This window comes from Vidua macroura, chromosome 7 (genome assembly GCF_024509145.1).
Source record: "Vidua macroura isolate BioBank_ID:100142 chromosome 7, ASM2450914v1, whole genome shotgun sequence".
Lineage (NCBI taxonomy): Eukaryota > Metazoa > Chordata > Aves > Passeriformes > Viduidae > Vidua > Vidua macroura.
In genome coordinates, this window is record NC_071577.1 from 34713603 (window position 1) to 34739359 (window position 25757).

Below are 25757 nucleotides of genomic sequence, written 5' to 3' on the forward strand. Positions count from 1 at the left end.
GCATCTCTCTCATGTTTTTGATGTAAAATATATGTGAGAAGGATAACCTTCATAATCCACCAGAATATTAAAGTTACAGGATGAAATAAACCACTCCAGTTCAGTTTTAATGACAGTCATGGATGCAACCTGCAGCTCCTGAGAGCATAAGGCAAGACTTATAACTGGGAAAGCTGCTTTAATTTGGCTTGAAATGTGGTCCATCAGGAAGCCTTATAAGCAACTTGAACTGTATTATGCAATGGAAAGAAGCTATTACTTACCTAATTGCCTGGATTTTCATTAATAATGTAAAATGCCCTGCTTTTTTTATTCCTCCAGGTGATTAACTGAAGATTTTTCTCAGCAATCTCCCCTCTGTTTTGAGAGAGGAGCAATGAACAGTCCAACAGATCTTTATCTCTGCTTTAGAAAAAAGGAATTGATGTGATTAACCTTTAGCAAAGATACCATGACTGTTAACATCTCATATGGTAGCTGTGCTGAGCCAGTGCTGAACTCTTGGGAGGAAGGTTAATGACTGATCCTCAGGCTTTAAAAGACTTTGGAACTTTTTCCAGTACCTGCAGGGGCTCCAGGAGAGCTGGAGAGGGGCTTTGGACAAGGGCACGCAGTGGTAGGACAAGGGGGAATGGTTTCACACTGACAAGGCAGAGTTAGATGGGATATTGGGAAGAAATCCTTTCCTGTGTGGGTTGTGAGGCCCTGGCACAGGGTTCCTGGGAAGCTCTGGATGTCCTGGAAGTGTTAAAGGCCAGGCTGGATGGGACTTGGAGCAACTTGGGCTTGTTGAAGGTATCCCAGCTGATGGCGGGGGATTTTGAACAAGATGGTCTCTAAGGTCCCTTTGAACCCAAACCATTTTGTGATTCTAAGCTGATCTCATTTAATTTAAATGAGATTTAAATGCAGTTGGAGACTGTTGGATTTTCACTGCTTTTAACTTTTGGTCTAAAACAACAGCAAAACTTTAGTGACAGAACCTGCACTGAAATGATTAAATGCCCACTCAGAGTTACAGATGTGTGATTTTAGTGAGATACTGGGGTAATACCATGAACAATAACAGCAAAGGTTGAGTATTTCATGTGTTTATTGGAAGTGGTGTGGGGTGACGGAGATGGCCTCATTATCTTAAATATGTTGGCTTATACTTAAATTTTGCCTGAAAAGGTGTCCCTGGCTTGTGCACTGCTGTGGTGGGTTTTATAGGAGAGCAGCAGTTTGTTGGCTGAATTGCTAATGGCCATGGTGGGATCTTCATCACCTTTCTCTCTCTGGGTTAGTGCCATTACTTTAACAAAGCATGAAAACTGCTGATTGCTAGAGCTAACAGCTTACCTTTGTGTGTAGCTGCCACAGAAATGTTGTATATAAACCACATGTGGTATGTTGTGGCATTAATTGGCTTTTATTGGTTTACCTTAATGATAGTCCATGCTTAAAGTAATCACAGGAATCTTTTATCTGAATAAAGGCTGGGATCCATGAGCAGAATATTTGGATAAAGGCACAGACTGCTGCTTCCATTCAAAACATTGCTGCGCTCCAGCTGTCACATAAAAGACAGAATTCTCAAATGTAATATTTCTTAGAATTTATTTTTGTAGAGTTGTTTCTATGGCAGTTGTTATTTTCTGTGCAAATGGTGTGGTGAAAGTCAAATGGGTGAATGTTTCCTGAGGCTGAAGAAGCTTAGCAGAGCAACTGTTGCTGACTTTAGAACAAAGCAATCAACATCCATAACTAATGCCTCAACTTTTTAATGTGATTTTTAATATTTAAGTAGGAAAAAATGCTGTGAGATTGTATAATCAATGCAACTGATAGATTTTAAGAACTAATATTTTATTGAAAGTACAGCTTTTTTCAAGTTTCAATCCATAATCATTGTTTTTTCCATAACCACATGTTCATTTTTTTGTTCAGCCAGCCTTGAACTAAAGGGTTGATGGATTAAACCTAATTCTAAGCTATTGCTTTATTTTTCTAGATACAATGTTAAATCCAGGGTTACATTTTAAGTGCAGAAAGTTGTGATTGACATGGTTGTCAGAATCAAACTAGCCTGTGCATTCCAAAGTGAGCTACAACTTTAAAACAACTTTATAATTGCTGTGATTTTTGCTGTTCAGCTGTAAGAGAGGAAAGCTTGACAGCAGGTCCATGGAAGTTTAAAAAAAACCCGGAAGCTTATACTTAAGCACTGGCAATGACAAAACAATTTATTTTTGGAGGACATCCCCTAGCATGCAGTAGGACATCCCCTAGGATGGGTTCATGAGTGAACTCTGGAGAGCCTCAGTGCTGTGTGCACATTTCTGTCCTGGTGCCTTGGCCTGGTGTCCTTGTACTCCCTGGAGTCTTCTGTATCTCCTCCAGCCTTCCCCTGTGTGCTCAGTATTCAGAAGCTGCCCTACAAAAGGGCTGGGTGTGCTGTTCCAACAAAGGTTCATTGACTTCCTTGCCCTCCTGCTTTTTCCTGGAGGGAGTGCAAGGGTTATGGAGTGAGTCCAAGGACAGGGAGCAAGTCAAGAGGAGAACATGAAGATGCTCTGAGTCCTTGGGCACCTCTGCTATAGACAGGCTGGAAGAGCTGAGACTGTTCAGCCTGGAGAAGAAAAGGCTCCAGAGAGCCCTTAAAGCACCTTCCAGTGCCTAAAGGGGCTCCAAGAGAGCTGGAGAGGGACTTGGGACAAGGGCCTGGAGTGACAGGACCACGGTCACTGGAAGACACTGCCCAAAGAAGCTGTGGCTGCCTCGTCCCTGGAAATGTTCAAGAACAGGTCGGGTAATAATTAGCATTGACTCCAATTGCTTTATTAAATCACCCTATACTATATTATATTAGACTTATTAAGAAACTCAGTATGCCTTACAGCCCGTCCGATACAGCTTTGACCTAATTGGTCAATTAATTTAAACACCATCCAGTGTCCAATTAAGAAATCACTTTTTGGTAAACAAATCTCCATGACACATTCTACATGTGTGCGACAGCAGGTGCAACAAGTGGAGATAAGAATTGTTGCTCATTCTTTTCTCTGATTTTCTCACAGCCTTGCCCAGGAAAATGCCTGGGAAAGTCTGTGCCTGCTCTCTGTGGCCAGAGAGCTGCTGCCACAAGATGAGGTTTGGAGCAACCTGGTCCAGAGAAGGGTGTCCCTGTCCATGATGGGGGGTTAGAACAAGATGAGCTATAAGGTCCCTTCCAACCCAAACTCTTCTGTGAGTCTGGGATTGGATTTCTTGGAAGAAGGCCATCTGTTTTCTTGTCATCTCTTCTGGAGAAGTTCCAGCCTGATTGTCAGCTGGATAACCCTCCTTTCCAAGCAGGGTGGTGGCAGTGCCTGTTGCTGCTGCTGTCCTGCTGCAGAGCTGTAACTGTGTTTTTGTACAACAAAATGTAAGTAAGATGCTGTCTGTGTTTTTTCTCAATTGACTTTAATACTCTGGGAAGCTCAGTGGAGAATTAGGTGTTTATGCATGGATGAGGAGAAGTTTAATGAAGAGGAAAACTACAGTCTTTACTCATTTTAGTCTTTCTACTGTTTTTCAAATAAATCCACAGAGAAGTTGCAATATTAACAGTGTGCACCTATTCTTATTGTACCTCTCAGCACTTTAGCATAGAAATTAAAGACAAATAAACCCCTCCAAACCAAACCCAGAGCCAAGCTTTGAAAAATGATAATGGGAAAAAACCTCAGAGCACTGTATGTTTCAGGCTTTACAGAGCAAACTTTTTAAAAAATGAGGGACTCCAGGGCTATAGTGTTGTAAAGTGAACCTCTGCTTTAATTTTAATTGCCCAGGTGTTGAGAAATGAGTAAAAAGTTGAAAGCAGGGGTTTTGCCTGGGCACAATCTTAAAAATAAATAAATAAAACAATACAGAAATACACACAGATATATATATACACACATCAAGTGTTAGTTGCTGAGGGCAAGATTTAAATGCTATTTGGCTTTATCCTGTTCATCTCCCTGCACACATTTTGCTTCCCTGACCGCATGTGAGAAGGGGCAGTGGGAAGGAACTTATTCCATAGCATTTATATTCATAATTTATGCCTGCAGCCTTGAAATAATCTCATTTGTCTTCCACTGTTACTGGAACAGTTTTGCTAGCAATGAAGAATGCTGGGAGCAATGAGGGATTCTGTTGTTTCAGCTTTTCATTTGTCTTCTGTAAAGAGTGGTTTTGAATAAAAAGATGAATTGGGCAGCGTTGTGTAATACAATTGCTGGGACGTTCCCAACCTGATTTTGAGGAGGCTCGCAGGACTCTGGCTTGTCTGTTCAATAGATAACCAGGTTTATTGGGCAGATAATGCATTTCTCTGGGGCACAGGAAGAGAGCACGTCAGACACCTTCTCCTGCCTTTCCGGGCGATGGGCAGCACTGCTGGCAGCAGGACTGGAGGAGGCTGTGGCTTTGCCGGGGAAGTGCAGCAGGGATGGAGGGAGGTTTTGGATCCCTGTGTGTCCCCTGCAGCAGCATTTATCTACCCCAAGCAAAATGCAAACAGAGAGAAGGCAGGGCTCTGATCCCACTTGCAGGTGGGAATCATTCCTGAAGTGAGCTCAGATCAGGCAAGAACTGATTTCTTTAATGAACCCTGACCAGGAGGAAGCCCTGCCCTGTGCACCTGAGCTGTGTCGGTGGCTGTGTCGGAGGTATCCTGGGGGACAGCACTGCTTCACCTGCACTCAGTCACAGAAACAGCTACACAAACTTTAACCTAAGCCAACTAAACCATTAACAGTCTGTCAGCAGCAGTATGGCACTCTGCGTGGATTAATTTTTCCTCTTGTCAGTAGTTCTGTGATTGTAGAGCAGCAGTGCCCTGTCCCTGCAGTTTTTGTAGGTTAAACCAGCAGGTTATAGACTGCACTGCAAAGTGGTGAATTGAGTCTGTAGAGAAAAAACTATTTAAAACTTTGCTTGAGAGGAATTTATAGAGGATTTTGGCTATTACAAACCCAGGAAACAAAAATGTTTGTGTTAGGCATTTTGTGTAACTTCTTACCTTGTTTACTCTGGAGTATATCTGAGCGAGTGCTGGTGATTTAGGATCTATTTGGTGTAAATTAGATTAAAAGTCACCCTTGAGGCCTAATTAAGCCATGTTATAAACAGGGTAGTAAGTTAAACACTTGCAGTAGATTTTGCAGATAACAGGTATGAATAAATGTAAATAAATCTAAGTTTTCATTGATACAGGAATTTTAATTGCAGTTGTTGGTTGTTCTTGGGGTGACTACCAAGAGCTCAGGACCATGGGCCATGAAGCTGTGCTGCTGCACCTGCACAATCCATGGCACCCAACCTCTGCTCGCTGTCTTTCATGTTGTGCTGGTTGTTTTCCCTTCCTCCTCTGCCATTGATCCAAAAGAACATATAAATACATTTTTTTGGTTAGCCTAAGCAAGGGGATAAGATTTAAGAAATTTTCCTAAAGACTCTTTCTTGTTGTTGACAAAATATTTTACAGACAGGCTTCGGTTTCCTGGTTGCACCAAATGCCATCACTTGCTGACTGATTAAGTATAAATTCTGCAGAATTGATTATTAACTCTAATGTAGTGTCTTCTACCTTGCTCCTGGTAGCTAAAGGTGGCTGTGGGAAGTTTCTATACATCTTCCCTCCCGTTTCGCTGATGGCTGTTTCTGCAGTCAGGGGTAAGGTGCCACATCAGCCACATCTCACACACACAGGCTCCGCTGGAGCCACAGGCTGAACCCTCAGCAGAGTCTCATTAACTTGTCATGTACTTACTGGGGGCATAGAGACCTCACAAATGTGTTATTATTGTGCTTAATGAAGGAAGCCACCCCTTGCTAGAGCACTGGAAAGATGTGTGTGTGTCCAGCTTGGCTAGTTTTATATTCTGTTAAATTTTAATTATTTTTTTTAAAACTAAAAGATCTATGGAAGTAATAGGGAGCTTGCATTTTATTTTGTTTGATTGAATTTTGAATTCAATGCTAAAAGTAAGAGATAAATACGTATTAAAATCTCTAATACTTTCCCCTAAGGAAATGTGATAACTAACTCCACATATTTTCTTCTTGTAATAGATATCTGATTGGCTTTTAATAATCATAGTGTTTCTGAAGACTGCTCATGTAAAAGGAAAAAGTTGTTAACTTTTAAAAGTATTTTTATTTACTTTCAGAGTGTGATTACTGCAAAGTGCTTTGTGCAACTTCAGTTAGGGAATGTCACCTTGTGGTTATCACTCTTCCAGAAAGTTTACATCTGATAGGATTGATCCTGCTGTTGTTGAAGATGACAGCAAAACCTTTCCAGAATGCAGCAGTTCCTGTAGTTGGGACAGGTGACATTTGCTCTGATGGCTGATTTATAGGGCACTGAGGCCTCTCCTCCCAAAATCAGGGCAGAGGATTGTGAGTGGTGTGTGGTTTGTTGAATGGGAGCTGTACTCCCTCTCCCACACAGCAGTGCCCTGAAGTCCTTAGCAGTGTGTGGCTTCGCTGAATCCTTCCCCAAGAACAGCTCTGTCATTTTTATCACCCTTGTGCTCCAGTGAATGTGGCAGAGGTTCTTAGGGCACTGAGCTGCTTTTCATTTGGCATAAGAATTAAGGAGGGCCTGGGGAGCCCCTGTGCAGCAGCTGGGGTGCTGTTGCAGTGTGCCTGACTCAGCCTGGGAGCTGGTCCTTTGCCTCTGCTGGGAGTCTCAGGACAGGTGTGCAGCAGCTCCCATGAGTGCTGTGTTGGTGAACTGAGCAGAAGGTGAGTGCAGGCATGGCTGGGGAGGTGGAACAACCCATTCTTCTGGAGGCACTTGCTCCCAAGATGTGGCAGTCCTGCTCCTGGGCTGGTGATGCCCATCAGTGAAACTCAAACAACCAGCTCCAGGGCTGGGGACCAGAACTAGAGCAAGCCAAGCTGCTGTGTTTTACATTTTCAGGTAAAATTGAGCAAAGCAGCAAAACTAACTTCCTCAAATCAGACCAGAGCCTAAAGTGTAACTTCTGCAGCTCTGCCTCAATTTAAAGCATTTGCTCTGATTACCTGGTTTGGAGGGCTTTATGACTGATCCATTTTCTTTATTTGGATTAAGAGAATAACTGAAGCGAATCATTGCCATATAAGATATGGAAGTTCAAATGTAGTTCATGTTTAAAAGGGTTTATAATGAACTTTGTTAAAAATGTCTACTGATTACCTCTGGTGAACTGAAGTGCATATTATAAAAGCTGCTGATTTAAAGTCCATCTTACATAAGCTTATATATCGAGAACTTTAAAGATTTTTTCAATATAAATTTGGACCAGCTCTTAAAATGAGATTACACTCTGGGTTTTTAGGATGTGGAGATTCCAAAGCTGTAATCTCCACATTCTTTCAGGTGTCTTTGTAGACCAGAAGTCCTGTCCTGTAACTCCTAAGGAAGACTGTTTTTTATCTATTACACAGATAGAGATTTCACGTGAGGTCTCCTAGACACACGTTACTCGGAGGAACTTGCCACTGTCCCTAGTTTGAAATGCTTAACAAAACCTGTGGTTTGGCCTTAAGCAAATGGCTGAATTCCTCCAGCCAGGCTCTGTCAGGAGTTCTACATTCCCTCTTCTGCTGAGCGTGGGTGTCACAGCATGTGCACAGCTCCTGAGCCAGTTGTTAGGCTTTGCTCAAGAGTGGAGGAGCAGAGCATCACCTGGTCCCTCACTGTGGGCTTCTGTGAGCTGCACTAAAATAGCCATGTCTGTGTTCAGTGGTAGCAAGTCCTGAACTGTGCTGGGAGAAGTCTGTTGGAATAGAGACCTGCAAACCTTGGAAGAGCTCCTTGTGTAGAAGTCTTTCTGTGTGTGTGGGTTTCTGTTCCCTGTGAGGGTCTCTGGGGACTGTCTGTGCCTTAATGTGCCTGTGTTTGGAGCTGTAAGCCCAGATCCCTGGGGGAACAGCAGCAATTGATGGTGCTGTACTGCACAATGTCTTGTGGGAACATAACTTTGTCAAATGAAAAGCTTTAAGGCCAATAGCTCTAACTTATCCCATTTCCTTTTTGTCTCAGGGACTTTTTTTTTTTTTTTTTGGAGTAAACCTAATATTCATGGTGTCTTACTGAAAGTGGGTCACAATTATTTTATAGGTATCAAGCAGAAGGAAATGTGATGGTTAATACTGAAATAGTGAAACAATTGGGGGCCTCCTACCTTGGCTAGAAATAATTGACTCATTAATCTTAACCACATCGAGCCCACCACATGGGAGTCAAACGTAGTTTAATCCTAGTAGGTGGGAATATGCCAGATTACACTCCAGGTCTGACAGTTATTCTCCCTGGAAAATTTGCTAATATTTATACAAAGAAATTAGGAAGAAAGAGAGTAGAAGATACACCAAGCAAGCTCTAATGCATATACTGAGAGAAGAAAGCCATGCAGCAGAATTTAAACCTTTATGAATGGGATTTTGAGGAATATTAGATGAGAGCTAGCAAATGAGAAAAAGAAAAGGGAAAGATGTGCCTTTTTTGGAATTTGATTGTGCCCTGTGCTGGTTGGATGCTGGTCAGTTTCTTGTCCCTTTTGAAATGGTTGTTCGCCCATCTACTTGTCAGTCTCTACTCACTGAGTGAGATGCTTAATGCTGTACCTCAGTACAGAATAATTTTTAAGCTTGAATTTGTCTTCTCCTATCAAATCTGCATGTTACAAAATGCCACATTGCAATGTAGTGGTTGTTGACACGATATTGTAATTTAAATTGTGTTTCTAACCATTGGCAAATACAGCTCAGGATCTGGTAAATAATGGATGGAAATTACAGTCGAAATGGGAATGTTAAATAGCCATTCCTAAGAGATGGTCATCAGAAATCATTCAGCTTATCTTTTATAGACAGCACAGACACAGATATCTGTGTTTCTGCTGAATCAATTTTTACGTGAGCTCCTTGAAATTGTGGAGCAGTGTCCCAGCACTAGTGGCAGCTCTGGGAAGTCCAGATGATGGGTGTTGTGTGTTGGCTGGGCACTGAAACACGGATCTGAGCATGGTGGATTATGGATTCCTTGCCTTCAGGCTGCTGCTGTCAAATCTGTGTAAAAAGAATTGATTTTGCTGAAGAGAAAGTCTTGGGCTGTGGGCTGAGTAAGAGATGAGAAAGGTATGTCCTTCCTCCTGGCCCTCCTTCTCTCCATCCTGGAGCAGAGGTGCTGTGTGTGGTTGGGCTGAGGAACTGGGTATTGGAGCCACATCTTATTCTCATAAATCAGGGGATGATTGACACCTAAAACTGCACCATGGCCACCAGTGGTGTGTTAAGCTCGTTTTGTACAAAAACTGGCAGTAAGCCCATCAGGCTGAATTTCAGACTCCATGTAACAAACACTTCCCTACATTCCTGTGAAGGAAAAAGCTGCTTTAGAGCTCTAAGTGAGTTATTTACTGCAGATGGATTCTCCTTGAAAAGTGCTTCCCAAGCTCTGGTATGCAAACTGCTCCTGTCCATGACTGTGCAAGCAGCTGGTTCTTCAGTCTGTATTAAATACAGGTTTGGTAATTTTTTTGGTGAGAAAGTAAATATGAGCCATGACAGGGAAAGGAATGGTGGCTGGTAGACCTGTACTTTTTTAAAAAAGAGAAAGCCAAAAATAGGAGAGCACAGAGGTATCATGTTATCTGTGTATATATCGTATGTGTCAGGATTGTCGTTAAAGGGCCCAGAAGAATAAGAGGAAAAGCCTTAAACATTCTGTGCTGCCTCAGATGCTCAGCGACTGCAGAGGTTGTCAGTGCTTTTACAGATGTGAGAAAAGCAGGTCCAGTGCTGCCGAGAGCTCTGGTAATGATACTACAGGTGCTGGTACCTTTAAGCAAATGAAAAGGCTGGGAAAGTTTTGTACACTCTGTAGTATTGCTCTCATTTCCCCCAGACAGCTTGGGTTATACTGTAGCTAACCAGGGGATTGTAGGGACAAAAATGCTTCTGGTCCCCAGGGGCAGCCAACACAGGAACATCCAGCAGTACGCATGGTTTTAAAGATGAACTTATGGATTTTGCAGAGAAGTATGAGTTTGGACATGTCATTGGTAGTCACCCTTATGTTTAAGCCAATAAAGTAATGAAAAAGGTGTTGAAATAAAAAAATGCCAAGCGAGACAGCTTCAGAATGAGATTCTATTTAGCAGTGTTACACTGCAGATAGATGCCCATGGAGCAGGGGCTGTCAGCTGCTGGCGTTTCACTCGACAGCAAACTGAAAGATGAATGCTTGTGCTGTCTGATACTGATGTTGGAGTCATTGGGGATTACAGATGTATGAAGACAAACATGATAAAATCAATATGATTTGGGGTTCCAGAAGCTGCCACCACTTCATTAAAATGATGCTGTGTGTGTCTCAGGAGGAAGAGGTAACTTCAAGGTCAGAGGAGATGGCTGCTCCATGCTGTGGTGTGATAGGTGATAACACATGTGAATTGCAGGAGCACAGGTGATGGCTCTTGATGTTTTGTGGGTTCTCCAGAGCTCTGATAACTTGAAATGAGAAATGTTAAGGCTTCAGGATTTAACACAACTCAGACAAATAAATATGTTCTCCAGTGAGGCTGATTTTCAGGAGTGGAATTTTATCCCAGGAGCAGCCTGAGTCTCCTGAAGGACTAGCTCATTGTTGGCAAACCAGTGTCTTAGTTTGGGTGTGCCTATTTAGATGGTCTGTATTGCTCAGTTACAGAAAGGAAGACATGGTAAAAATTCTTGAGGATGGGTTCTGCCCATCAGAGCTTTTTCAGACAGAACCCCTAAAAGGTGTCAGAGACTGGACATGAAATACATCAGTGCTTCTGCAAGGAGAAGCAGTGAATTATCACTGAAAGTGGCCAGATCTTTCTTCAAATTTGTCTTATGGTTCCTTGCTCTCAGTGCAGACAATACATTATCAGAAATGCTGATATCAAGTGAATCATCTGTGTTGTTATATAGCAAATAATTTTTGAGTAGCTAAAACAAGCTCTGTGCTGTGAGTATAGTCAAACATATGTATGTCGACAATGATACATGATTACTGTTAAACTTTATAAATCATTTGTTGTGAGGTAAATGAGCTAAATCCAGGCTGGAAGAAGTATGCAAATTAAAAGGAAAATGGAAATTAAGAAGGCTAGAAGGGAAAGGAGAGATACCTACATTTGTGAGAGTGCATGAGAAGAGGCTGTTCTTGTATAACATTTGCATTTGTGTAATGCATCTCTGCAAATGGGGGATGGGAGGTATTCCTAATCAGGCTCAGGTGAGGATGAAGAGCCTTGCTTTGATCAGAGAGAGGCAGTGGAGATAGAAGCCAGAACTGTTCCGAGCAGCTCCATTCCCAGGAAAGAAGCATCAGGTGCCCAGCCCCAAACTACCCCATGTCCTGGTCTCCAGCTCAGACATGGTGCATGGGGACAGTGGTGGGCAGGGATTGGTTTGGTAATGGAACTCTGCAGAGCAGAAGTGCTGCTGAATTTATCTTTGCTGCTGGTAGCTCGAAGATGCTGTGAAAGGAATCTGCAGTTAAAGATGGACTAAAATTTCAGGTACACGTTGATATTTTTCCTTTGTCAGATGTTTCAAATGTGACCATTAAGCACGAAACCTTTACTGGTGTCAGCCTGACATTTTGTTCCCTGGCTGATGCTGCTGATGGAGTGGTGATGGGCAGATCCTGCTGCAAAGGATGGCTCATTGTTCAGGGAGCAGGGGGACTCCTCCTTCACAGAGAATGGCGTGTCACACCAAGGTTATGGACTCTCAAAAGTCGGAAGAACTTTTCTATGAACTTGGGAGAATGGATGAGACTGAAGGATGCCTGCTCCTGCTAATGTGAGCCAGTCACTTTCCAGCAATTGGTTGGACTGGCTGGTGGGAAGATGACCAGTGGCTTAGCTGGCCATCTCAAGAATGACTTCAGAGAGATGCTAATTTTTCTTATGCATGTCACCCACAAGTTGAAGAAACTAGAGTGGTGATAAACTTTGAAGGTGCCGGTCAGCTACTGGAGGTGCTTGGAAGATTGAGCGTAGTTCTCAGCTGGTGTAGTTGGATTGTGAGATTTTGCATCCCCTGAGGAACACAATGTGCAGTGAGGGAAGGCAGATAAATACAGTGTGTCTGTAAGCATGTGGCTGATGGTTGGTCATAAGATGGGAACTCATCTAGGACTGTCAGTACTGGCATTTAACTGGGCAGGAACCTTAATCCAACATAAATTGTTATGAGGCTTTCAATTCCCTCAAATTAAGGCTTCAGCAGTAAGTTTCTTTCAAAAGACAGGAAGATTTCCTAGCGCTGCGGTGTGTGATGTATTATTTGTCTACTCCTTATGATTCAATTTTCTGTGTGCTGCTTAACTGCTGTGAGGAGCAAGGGAAAGCAGTTTGGTGTGGGAGAGCTGTTGCAGAGAGGTTGTGCTCGGGCACCCCGGGAGCACCAGCTGGGGCTGGCAGAGACAAAGTCTGGGCTTGGCTCACACACGGAGCTCCTGCCCTGGGGTGGCAGCAGGGTCTGTGCAGTCCCTTCAGCAAGGAGGCTCCAGGTGACAGCCTGGGGAGCTCCACCATCCATCCACCCCATAACTGCAGGTGTGCAACGACAGGGCTCTTGCTGCTGCCTCCCTCAGACCCCCAGCAGTACCAGGTTTGGTTTTTCTCTGTTGAGCTTCACCTGCACCAGCAGATCCAGAAGTGGATGTGACTTCAAACCATCTGTGCCCCCATGGCTCTGTGGGGCTCTGGACCTTGGCCTGGATGCTCATTCAGGGTTCATTGCCATAGTCCTATCCTGCAGTTTTGTACTGGGTATTTTAATATAAAACATCAGGTGATGTTTTTCCTCCCTCTCCCCACACTGTGCTTTTCTAAAGCATTAAGGTGTGTTGAGGTGCTTTTAATTTTCTGTTGGATTTCTGAGCATCCCTTAGGATGCATTCAAGGTGGTGTCTGCATATTTTATGTTGCCACCATGAAAGAGACAAAACTTCCTCTTCTGAGATAAAGGAGATTGTGATATAATAGCACAATTTACAGATTGGGTCCTTAAGGAAAAGAAACAAAGTAGTGGTGCACTGTAGGGGGAATATGGACGAAATATTTTTCCTGTTGTAGTAGGAGTGATTAATTTTAATTGTAGGTCTTGTACCATGCCAGTTGCAGACAATCAATTTTGTATCAAATAATACAGAATGTGTTGCCAAATTATATATGCTAATCGATTATGAGTTTGTGTGTAATGTATTATTAAATTTTATTTTTAGCCTGGACTGTGCTTGCCTGTGTTCTGCTGCATGGTCTGAACCAAATTTCATGGTGGTTGGTGTGCCAAAGGCAATTACATTTCTGTGTGTGGAATGGGGGCTGGTGTCTGCCTGGAGCAGACACAAACTCAGTGCTCCCACGGGTGGGAAGGCTGCAGCATCCTGTGTGTGGTGAGCATTCCACGGGTGCTGGGCATCCCATCTACTGCTACTACCTGTGTGGAGAGTGGGGGTGTGAGGAGGAGTTTGGTGAACTGATGAACAGCTGAGGGTGTGTTGGAAACTGGAGGGAAGTGTCTGGGGAGCATCCATACAAATGCAGGCTTCAGTACATCCATGAGACACCTTCTTATTTGGGTAAAACCATCAAGGAAATAAAGATTTACATTTTTCTCTCTGATGGGATTGGACTTGAGTTCATTGCTTCTAAAATGAGAGCATAACTTTTAGCAAGGAGGATGGGTAGCTACTCTTCAGATTTCATTTTGATAATTTTCTTAATACTTTGTTTTACATCAGAAACCCAACTTGAGATGCAAGAGGCCATTTTTCTGTTTGAGGCACTGGGGCACTGAGGAGTCATGCTAAACACATGTGAACTTGATTTCTTGTGGATTTTTTCTTCCATCTTTGCACTTTGCTGCAATACATATGTGTTTTCTTGCTGTGATATTTCTAAGAGGCTGTGGGAAATGGGGTTATTAATAAGCACATTCAGTAAGTACATTAATGAGTGTATTTTATGTATATGACTGCACATCTGCATACATTACATGCTCCAAGGCTTTATCCAGAAAGGCAGTTTTCCTTCTGGAAATAAAGGGAAACGAGTTTTAACCAAGGAACTTGTTTCTGAAGTGGATTAAGTTGCTAAAAAATTTCATTTGAGTTCAGTGATGGCAGACTCAGGTCCAGTATTGTAATACTTCATATCAAATGGCATAAATTCCTTTAATATAGGATTTATCTAGTGCTCCTTGTAGTCTTTTAAAGAAAGATTTAGAGAGAGCTTTTAATTCATACTGATTTTCTTTTTTAGAAGAAGTCGAATTTTTCATCATGAAAAATTCATATATATTACACTAATTAAGAAGTGTATGCACCAGATCTGTCTAGACATAATTTTTGTAGGTTTTTTTCTCCTTTCTTTTCAGCCTCTCTTTCCTCTAGTGCAGAATTTTTGAACTGGATCCTTTCAGAAGGGAGTAATTTCTTTACAAAAGCTTAGGTGTTTGCACAAGCTGGGGTTTTAAAAAACATTTTTAATCTATCTTATTATTTTTCATATCCTATAGCAATATATAATAGCTTTTATTAGGATCGTTACAATGTCTTTTTAAATCCCCAAATAACACTTGGCATGTCAGGATTATTTATAAGCATAACCTTTTTTTTGAGCATGTCTGGAAATCACAAGGAGCCTGATGGACACTTATTTTTCACAGGCTACTGTTTTAACCCCCCTAAGGCAATCAGAAGAGAGCTTGCAGTAGTGTATGTAATGTGAATAATTTTGGATGCATTTCTTTTTCATTTCTCTAAGATGCCTGTAAAAGAGTCTGGCTTCTGGAGCTTCTCATCACCTGCTTTCTGCAATCCCAGCCCATTTGCTGTGCCTTGTAAGGGGCACCTGAAATCACTGGTCACATTTGAGGGTAGTCCTAAAAAGGTTAGAATGACTTTTTTTTTTTTCCCCAGTCATTTTTTCCTATCTGTTAGACTCATATTGCTGTATTGGAATGGAAAGGTACAGAAGAGACAGGGCTCACTGCTTACATACCTGTTTGTTTGTTAATTTGGTACTTTAAAATTCAAATTTATAGCTATAAATGATGCTTAACTGCAAGAAGAATTTACATAAATACACAATTTCTTATTTCCCTACTCTTAATGCTTTCAAAGCAAAGTGATATCCATATTTAAAGTACATATCATAGCTTCAGTAGAAGTTTTGGCATGGATGCATGTATTTTCAGGATGGGTCTTTGGTCTTTTTAATGCAGGAAGTGAGACTGGATGTGCACAGTGATCTCCTTAAACAGTGTCAGTGTTTATTACAGAAATAAAATTACAAATTTTGGGGGAAAACAAACTCTCTATTTCTAATTAACTTCTGTTCAGAAGCTAATTAAACAATAGCAAACAATCTTTGAATGGATTTTGAATTTACAGAAACTTCTTTATTAGAATAGAAATAAGCATGGATGTTGAGCAGATGCTGGTGGGTGTGTTTGAAGAGCTAGAGGTATAGACTTGCATGAGGGTACTTAGAGAAGTGTATATGTACAAGAGCAGAAAGAATACTGCTGTAACTTCATTCCTAATTAACCTGTTTTCATAGAATATTATGTTTATTTTTAGCTCTGAGAGCAACTCCTGTCTCTTCTCTGATGAGAAATGCTATGTGGGACAAAAGGGAAACTTGACTTTAGACTTATTTCTCTCTACAAGTTGTTTTGCATTTATAAACAATGACATTTAATACAGCAAATGTGTGAAGGGAGGAAATGAGCAGTATTTTCCTTGTGTTCCAGTGTCTGTATATCAGTTTGGGTGCATAAAGTGTGCACTGAAATACCACAAAAATTGAAACATTCAAATCACAGTCTCAAATCACAGATTGTGTTAAGGTTCAGTGTTTGCTGGTGGAGTGTGCAGGGCATGGCAAGATTGTGTTAGGCTGCCTAGAGATAACAAAACTATACAGGTAAATGTTTAGTAGATTCACTGGAGCTGGTACATGACTATTTACTGGCACTTCCATCCCTGAGAGGCCTTGAGAGGTTTCATCTCAAAGTGATGCACTTTACAGAGGGTCAGAGTCTGCTGCCTCTGATGCAAAGACCTTCCCTTGCCTGGAGCAATGCTGCTGTCCTCTTCTGGGGTCTTGGTGGCTCCCTGACCCTGGTGTACTACTTCAGCAATCTGACAAACTGGCAATAGAATGAGATGGTTTTGCTCAACCTGGTTCTGATCTAGTACAAGTTTTGTTAGAGATGGAATCATTTCCCAGGGTCATCAGTCAAATATCTGATAGCAATTGGCCTCATCCAGAAATAGAGGAGAAAAACTCCTTTTTTCTTTCCCTTGTTGGTGCAGGATAGGCTATCAGTGTCCCTATAATGTTCCCTCGTGGATTAAGTACTGCTCCTCTGTAGATACACCAGACATCAATCTTGCCAGCAAAGAAGAGAAACATCTCTGAGCTGGCCATCAGTTCCTGAGTATATGCTATCATCATTTCACTCTTGGGAGATGTGACATCTGTCATTTTTTCCTGTGGGATTTGTGGACTATTGAGTGTTGAGAGTGACAACTGCTTCAGTGAGCCTGGCAGCATTGATCTGAGCCTGGAGAGTCCTCATGGCTTTGCTGAGGTGACCTTCTCTCAGGGTGGGCTTGGCAAAGGAATCTGCAGCTTCTCTACCTTCTATGTCGTTATGAACCTGCCTTTTTTCTCCCGTGTGCTGACAGCTCGTTCATCTGAAGGGAGGGCACACATTGATATTCCAGTGCAGCTCTTCAGCTGCTGGAGGTGTTGGCACATCACAGGGATCTGTGGGAAACCCTCCCTTTTGTGTGTGTGGGGGTTCCAGCCTTGCCCACGGAGCCACTGGCACCAGCCAGATCCCTGTGTGCATCCTGCACCCACAGCCTTGGCAGGGGCGTACATCGCTAACAAACCTCCTCAAGTGATTTCCTAAAAGCACTTTTTAAAGTTCCTCCCAGATAAATTCCTTAAGATTAAAAATATATGGCTTGTAATAATGTCTCTATCTATTTTGTATGAGGTGGTACATAGCTCTATTTGCCTGCTAAATGCTGCATATTGTTTAAAGGGTGTCTTGTGCTTTTTCTTATTGATTAATCTAAAATACAAATTTACAATTGATTCTCAAGTCTTGGATGCTGCTGAAAACCTCTGCTAGGAATAGATTTATATAGATGATATTCACTGCTGTTTCCAGCACATGGAAATATACTGAAGCACTATTTTTAGATGTTTTATATGCAGTCAAAAGCTTTTTGCTCACCCTCTCACCCGTACTTTTATTTCTTGCAGTTTGGAGAGTTTTGGATTAAAATAAAGGGAAAATTAGGAACAACAATCAATTTACCCTTAGCCTTACAGTCCCTTATTACAATTGCTAATTTATCAGTGGGTAGGTACCTCTCTTTTGTAATGGATATTGAGGATAATTTTAAATGCAACTTTTAAGCTTAGCCAATTTACATAGTACTCTGGGAGATTAGTCGCTTCTGCATAAAGAGCTGTGTGCATTTCAGGGATGTTCTAGAGCCCTCTTGTGTGGTTTTTTTAATGTTTGTTATAATAATAATTGATTTCCTTAGCAAGGTGTTGACCTCTAAATAAGTATTGCAGATTCAAGCAGGCAAACTTTGGAAAATTGCTTGGAAGTCTTTGGTTGGAGCAGTTTTTCTCAACTCACAATTGTATTGTGTTTGAAAGATTGGGTTGGGATCCAGGAAGACTGTTGGATTTTACGTTCTGTGCAAGCTGTTTCCATGCTTCTGAGTTTGGGGTGCTTTGGTTCTGGTTTGTTGTTGTTTTGGGTTTTTTCTGCACTCAAATGATCTTCAGTGAAACAGAAGCTGCATTTTCCTGGCTTCTGTCCTTCCCTTCTACCTCTGTATATTTACTTCCCTTGTTTTTTTAAGCCATTAACATCACTAGCATCAGGACAGAAAATGTGAGAGCCACTAAATAGGATTATGTTAAAATGATGATTTAATTGAGCTCTTACACAGGATAAGAAGATTGTCTTGTTTTGCTGAACTGCAGTTTATGGAGGTCCTTGGCAAGAGGAAGCCAAGTTGCTTTCGGCATTCATTAACACCAAATCCAAATCACCGCTGAATTTGTTTAGCAGGAAAAGTAACAAATAGAGGAAAAGCACAGTCCATGATTTTAAGTGTATTTATATTTGCAAATATGTGTTTCCCTGTAATTCAGAGGCAATTCTTCCCACAGGACAAAAATTCTTGGGTTTTTTTTTTTCCCTTTATATTAGAGTTGAAATGATCCTATGAAACATTTGCTGGCATGACAAAATCCCGCTCTTGAAAGTAGGACAGGAGACATTTTCCACTTTCTACAGATCAATCTTTTTGTATAACTCAAAGCAATTGCAATCTTTTAAAAAAGGATTCAGGTACTGAGTAAAAATTACATAGTAAGTGGAGTTTTAACTCTAGTTGTAACCCAGTTCCTGCTAGTTTTTGCTATATAAAGAAAAAAAATCCATAGAATTATGACCCAGCTCTTGTATCGCCTCTGCCAAATATTACCTGGTAGGCCAATTTTTAAAGAAATACCCAGGCCTTGCAATATATTTATTTCTGCCATTTAAGTTTCTAATTTAATTTTAGATTTGTTTATGTAATCAGATATATTGGATTACTGCTGTTATTAAGTCCTGTATTTAGTTCACACTCCCATCTTTCTGAAGGAAGAAAATGCTGCAGGAATGTAAAATAGTTCAAATAATGTGGAATACAAGCCTCTGGGAGTAGATGCATGTTTTAATACTGTGAGAGTATTTGTAAAAGAAATCCTAAATACTTGCAGTTAGCAAGACTCTTATTCAGGTATAAGTACAGCTTTTTCACTGCAGAAGCTGTTAATTTCTCTTGGTGTGAACCCACAAAGAGAGCTTCTGCCAGCACTGATTTCTCCAGAAGGTTGGCTCAATTTTTATTTAAATCCTGGAACACGTAGAAAAGAATGCTGAAGTCTGGTAAACACCTGTGCTTTTACAGAAGGCTTTATGCATTAATTGACTTATTAATTCAACTAATGGGGAAAAGTGTAAAAAATGAACAGGGAAATATATTAACCAGCAAAAGTCTGATGAGTTTACATTGGCTAGAATGAAAAATGTGGTTTTGGATGTCTTTCTGCTGTAACCATCCTAAACTTCAGTGGACAAAGGGCAAGTCAAGTATGGATGATTGGAATTGAGGAATTTCAGCAGGCTCCTCCTACTGCTGTGTTCCTAAAATGCCCCTGTAGGCCTGTCTTGGCACTTGAGTTGTTTTCCATCCTTCTCCTGAAACAGTATTTTATATGCCTTGCTTACAGGTGTGCCCTGTATGACTGACTATATGTAGTTATATATGTTATATATCTGTATTACTTTGCTATTAAGGCTGAGATCAAAAGTAGCCAGTGAACATGACTAACTTCTCTAGCATTTGTTGCATAGGCTGTGTCTATTCTTTCTTTAACCAGATGGAAGCTAGTCCATACTGTGGTTATCAAATTTTGAGTTATTTAACCTAATATATTTAAATAAAAAACCTTTTTTTTTTTTTTTAATGGTGCACATAACTGCTAAGAGTGAAGTAAATAACATTTTCTGTAATTGCAGTTATTGGATTTACAGGTAGTTTCTGCCTGTTTCAAAGAGAAGTATGAGTAAGGCTTTTAGAGAGGGTTGAAAGCAAGTGTGATGAATAGATAAAAGCAAAAGAAGTCAAAGATAGATTTAAATTGTATTTTAATATAGACTTTAGTAATATGGTAAAAATAGATATAATCATGAAACCTGACTATCTTAATACATTGCTGCAAGGCAGCTTTAATTCCAGGATTTCTTAAATGCTGATTATTTGTAACTGTAAAATTGTTATAGTATCCTCTTTTGGATATAATGTAGTGTGTCTAGTGTTTCCTCTCCAAGTGTCTACAAGGGGGGAAAAAAGAAAAAAAAAATAGAGAAGAATATGTGAGAGTGATGAAAATGACTCCCAGGGAATTAGAAAATAGAAGGGAAATGCAAGTGAATAAAGGGCTAGTTAGGAGTAGGAACAAAATGCTGTAGGGTGAGAAAAGGGATAAGAAAACAAGCTGAGAAAAGGTGGCAATAAAGGATGTAATAAAATTATATCTGTTGCCTTTTGGAAGAAATCAACTAGTTTAGTATGGGAGAGAATTAAGGGCAAAGGATAGAAAGGATTTGAGGATTAAGGACAAGGTGCTCAGGAGGAGATGTGCAGCAGGTGATGGAACCGGTGAGTGACGAGATGGCAGAAGGGAATGGAGAAAAGAGAATGTACTGAGATGGGGGAAAGTCCTGGCTGTGGGACTTGGGTGAGGGCAACCAAGCCTCAGCTCTCATGTCAGTTTGCATGAGCTTGGCAGACTGAGCTCTCTGGTGGGAACAGAAACAAAACAAAGAATTTGGGGACAGTATCAAGTATCTTGTGTGGTTCACTGCTGTCTGGTCCTACTTTGAGCAGAAGGTTTGACTGAAGTAGGGATGTGCCAACCTGTCTTGTCCTGGGAGTGAGGAATGAGCTGCCTATGTACTCATGGGGAAGAGTGGTCAGAGCAGCAAGCAGTCTTTGGGGCAGTGCAGATAGTTGTGTGATGGGAAAGGACGTGGCTCAAATGAAGCTGATCTTGAGAGAAATGAAGCTGTGAATGTGGAGCTGTGGGAATGGGCAGCTGTGTAAATTCACTGTGGTTTGCTGATCACCTTGCAGAACTCAGGGAGGAAATGTATCTTCCTTTTTTCTCCTCTCATGCCTATCATCTTCAGTAAATCTGTGCCTTAATGATATTAAGGAGACATAAAATAGAAAATTGCATTTGAAATCAAATTAATGTCCTATTTCAGTGAATAAGATTGTTGAAACAAAGCTGCAAAACACATAGGGACACTACAATCACTAGGCAAAAATAAATCCACACAGAGCCGTATCCCTCAGACACAGTCCCTGTGACATCCAGTGCTGGAGCAGGAGATGAAAGGACTGTAGGTGGCTCTGAGTTTTTGCTGATGGAATAGACGTTCCTAAAGCAACAGGAGAGAGTTGGAGGATAGGTGGAAGTTAACTGAAGTCTCTGCTGGAAAGGTGCAGTAGGAAATGGAAGGAGAAACAAAATTTGGGCACCAGTGAGCAGTGTGTCCTGTGGGGCAGGGAGAGAAGACCCAGGCTGACACTTTTGGTTTTGTGGAAGTGTTTCATCCAGGTTTGATGTTTGTGTGAATTTCATTCTGCCTGAATTACTTCAGCAATAGTTTTGGCCCGTTTTCTCTGCTCAGGTGTTTAATTTTTTAGTTCAGACCAACCACTGCTGAATGCATGAATAGAAACCATTCCTTTGGTGAAACTGGCAGAGAGAAAATTCAAAAAGATTATTCCTTTTGGTGTGGGAAGGGTTGTTAATCAGGGGCTCACCAGGAAAAGTGGTTCTGGAGTCTTGTGGGCAGCACCACCAGAGAAACCAGACAACACTTTAAGTTGCATGTTGAAGCTCTGAAATATAAAATTAACTGATAATTTTCATAGGTCACGCTCTTTCCCATAAACCAAACTCATCTGCTCTCCTGGAGGGAGACAGAACAACTGGTCTGACTTCTCATTATCTCTTCCTATGGCGCTCCCTTATTGAATTACTGCCGGGTAGAGGCAGCAGATGCTCATCAAGCCCCTGCAGGACTCCTGTGTTAATTGAACTGTGATGGGGATGACAGCAGGGAAGGTCAGGATGATGGGACCAGTGGTGTAACGTGAACTCCAGTAAGAACAACCTGCACGGGCAATTGACCTTGCTTAAATAGTGCCACAATGAGGTCCTTCAGCAGTTCATATCATTATGATTATTTTTTGTATCAATACTGCAACAGTGTCAGGGCCCCCTGTGCAAATCATATTATATTGTGTTCAGGGCAAATATATTTTTCACCCTAAGAGATAAGACTTTCCTATGTGATAAAATACAGTGAGGGACTATAGCCAGCAACAGGGGAAAAGGAATGGGAAAGGTAACAGAATTGCAGAATTCCTGACTAGATCTATGGTTTTACTCAGCTGGTTGCTCCAGCTGCTTTAAAGGGTAGTGTTATTCTTTCTAACTGCCCGTGTGACAATTTGGAACTTTTTGTTGCTGTCGTGCATAGTTGATCCTGGGGTGAAAGCAAGTTCACTTTTAAATAAATGTGCAGGTATTATGAATGGGTTTTGATAGGAAACCCCACATTTTTACACCTGGTTCTGCAGCTCTTGCCAAGTGCCTTGCAATGCCTGAGTTTCAGGCACACATCCCAGGGCCAGGTGCTGAGCTGGAGCACGTGCCTGGTGCTCTTCCCTCTCTGGAGGAGGTGGTGGGATGTGCTGGTGTGGCACTTGGCTGCTGTGTGCATCTTCTGGAGAGGCAGATTATTCCTGGATACTGCCATGGCAGGGGAGAGGAGGTCTGGAGACCTTCCCTGGCGTCCCAGATGTGGCAGTGTGAGGAAGTTTGGCAAAAGGATTTGCTCGTGCATTTCTGAAAATGAATTCCAGCTAAAAAGCAGATGCTGCTTTTCAGTACAAGCCTTATACCACTGCACTGTGTTTGTCTTGGTGAGTTGAAGTCTGTGTGGCAAATCAGTAAAAGCTGAATCCAGAGTGCAGTGTGTGTACATTGGCCTCTGTGTGTGTGCTCAGGAAGCAATTTTTAGAAGTTCTTTATACCAATATTTGGGGTGTTTAATATGTGTTTTAAGCCTTCACTGTATCTTTATTTTTTTATTTAAGCAATATAGTTTTCTTAACCCGTTTGTTACAATGTCTGCCTGGGCCACTTAACATCAATGTTGCAAAGTAAACAGAAGGAAAGTCAATGAATCAGGATTAAGGAACCACAAAACATTTTTGATTAATTTATTTTGACAAATCCAGCTACAATTATTTAAAATACGTGTTCTGGCTTGGGACCTGACTTACACAGGATTTTATTCTGTAGAAATGATGAAATCTTGGTTATAGGAGACTTCATCACAAGACTTCATGGATGGTGTTTGATAGGAAATGAAGAGGTACAGTGTCAGGGCTTGATGAACTCTGTAGAGCCTGTGTGTTCAGTGTTTGCCATGCATTGTGCTCTTTATTTTCTCCTTTCCTACAAGTTTATTCTTTGGTGCACTGAAATAAACTGATGGCAGAGGATGCATTGGAATAAACGTTTATTTCAGCACTTTGGAAATGAGTTTTTTTAAATGGGATCTATCTTGTAGATGTGTGTGTGTGTGTCTCTTCTTATTAACTCATTTAGGCCTGGGCTACAGCTAGGTAGTGCAAATGGCAAAATAGTAATGACTGCCTACAAATAGAGGTAGATCTTGTGGAAAAGAAATTATTCTTAGTGTGTGTGTGTTACAGCAGAAGGAAAATTATACATTTAAGAAGTACTGAGGGTGGCCTCTGCATGTTTGACTGACTATTTTAGCCAAAGTCACCAGTGGTTAGAAGTTCAAAACTGAACCCCACATACTCTCCCCAGAACTGATTAACAGGCTAAATTGGTAATATTTTCTGCCTATTTGCAGTTGTTTCTTTGGTGAGGGGTTTGGGTGTGTGCATGCACCCAGTTGCTCTGGTTGATGTGTGGAAGTGTAGAATGTACCAATTTAAATTGGATGTAAGCTTCAGCTGCACCAGTCCTGTGGCAGGGAAGCAGATGGTCCTTCCCTGCTAGGCAGAGCTCAAGTCTTTGCTGAGCTCATATGCCTGGTGGTACTTGATTGTATTATTCTGACCTTGTGTTTAAGATTGATAAACTCTACATGGTGGCCATATTCCAGTGAGGAGAGAAAAAAGCCTCTGACCTACAGCCTGTGATGCTGTACTAATGTCAAATAATATAAAGTAATATCAGAATGCAGAAGAAAATCACTGCAGTAAAGGAATTTAATTTCTGAACTGAAAGCACTTTAATGGAAATGCTCAGGAAATCTGCCATTGTTCCAGCAGCAGAGGTTAGGAGGTTGTTTGTTCTTTTTTTGAAACTCTGCTGCCTTGTAATTGGTGACTTTGAAACTTTCTGTTGTTTTCCATGTGAATGGTCCTGCTGCTAAAGTAGGGACATGGCTCTCTACTGAGTCTGATTTCCAGGTTTGCCTTTTAAAGGAAAATAATTTCAAATACTAGTTTTCAAATGGTATTATACTGCTGAATGTGCATTATATGCAATGCTTTGCCAGTGAAGTGAGAGTAATCCTCTTTGAACAAAAACTTGCAATAGCATTTACTGAAATGGGGTTGGAAGTAGTGCCAGCTCCCTTTGCCTTTGTTTAATTGCAATTTAACAGTAATCCAAGATCTGTGCAACTGTGACAGCAATTCTTAGATACAGCTGAGTTTCAAAGGATCTTCAGTTCATCCATTGCCAATGATAAAAGCTACAGCAGAGCAGTGTATTGATAATAGACTCAAACTTTTCTCTATCCATTGAAAAATAAACAAAAAGAAACTTTTTTGTCCCTCAAAGCTATATAGTTTTGTTGTTACAGAAAGGATGTGCTATAATGTCAAGAAATCACTGAGCTTCCACGCTGTGTTCTGCTGTGCTGGCTGAGAAGCCTGGCCTGAGGCATTCAGCTATAATGCATTAGGGTTGTATACATAACCTAGATAAAATAACCCCCCAAAATTATTTGTCCCCCAAAAAATGGGACTTTCTAAGTTTCTAAGGTGATTGTTGGTGTGTTGATGAGATGTTCGATTTGAGTTTCTGCAGCCTTTTTTATTTAATTAAATATATAAAAGTGCATGAGCAGCCTGAAAAGGTTACTTAAAAGTTGTTGGACACTTTCTGTGTTCTGCTGCTCAGAAAAAAAAAAAAAATCAATGCCTGAGTTCATGAGAGAAGCCTATTGACAGTCTTGAGCATTTTGATCTTAATTGCTCTGCACTTGTTCCTGCTGCAAGGGTATGATCATGGCCTGAAGAACATTTGTGAAGGTAAATTACCCTGCTTTGAGTGCTGAGATACAACACCAAAAGAATGCAGTTTGTAGAGGGAGATGTTGGGGAGCTTTTGGTTGTTGAGCATAATTTCTTCTGCTTTCAATGGGCCTGGGGGCTGTAGGGGGCTGTGTCATGGACAGGATGGTGCCTTGCACAAACTCTTGAATCCTTGCCTTGGAAGTCTCCTGCCCTTCTGAGGGAGTGTAGATCGCCCATGTTTGTGTGCAAATGAAGTTTTGCTTCAGCTGTGTTTAACTGATCTCCTGAACCAGGTTCCTGGGAAGAGTTCTGCAAATCCCATTCACTTTATATTCTTGAAAGTCAAGTGTGTTCCCGTGGAGTCCATTGGAACTACTCAGAGTGAAGGAGAAGTAAGAGCAGCATTGTTTAACAGAACAGTTCTGCTCCAGCACTGTTGTAATTAAAGTTGTTCTACTGATGGAAAGTCTATTCTCTGGTGTTTTCTTTAATGTAGTTATAATGCATCAGTCTGAGCTCCCTTGCTGGAACATCTTTCATTATAATCCACTTAGCTAAGTTTATAATTAAGCTTCTAAATTCAAACCTGCTTTTGTTACATTTTTAGGTTGTACAGAGACTGAAGGAGGAAAACTTAGGATTCGTGTTTTTTACCCCAAACAAGTAGATGTAAGTTAAGAAGCAATTAATTGGCACTACAGTAATTTCATATATTTGCTTTTAATTTCTCGGATCTTCTATAGCT

General features: G+C 41.2%; 1 protein-coding gene across 1 annotated transcript in view; it reads left to right on the forward strand.

The window, feature by feature from the left end:
• The window catches only part of THSD7B (thrombospondin type 1 domain containing 7B), a 297299-nt gene that overhangs the window by 25454 nt on the left and 246088 nt on the right, over nt 1-25757 (forward strand). Inside the window, exon 4 of the mRNA XM_053982943.1 lies at nt 25620-25681. The gene's annotated coding sequence lies outside the window, so the exon portion shown is untranslated. The remainder of the gene's footprint in view (nt 1-25619; nt 25682-25757) is intronic.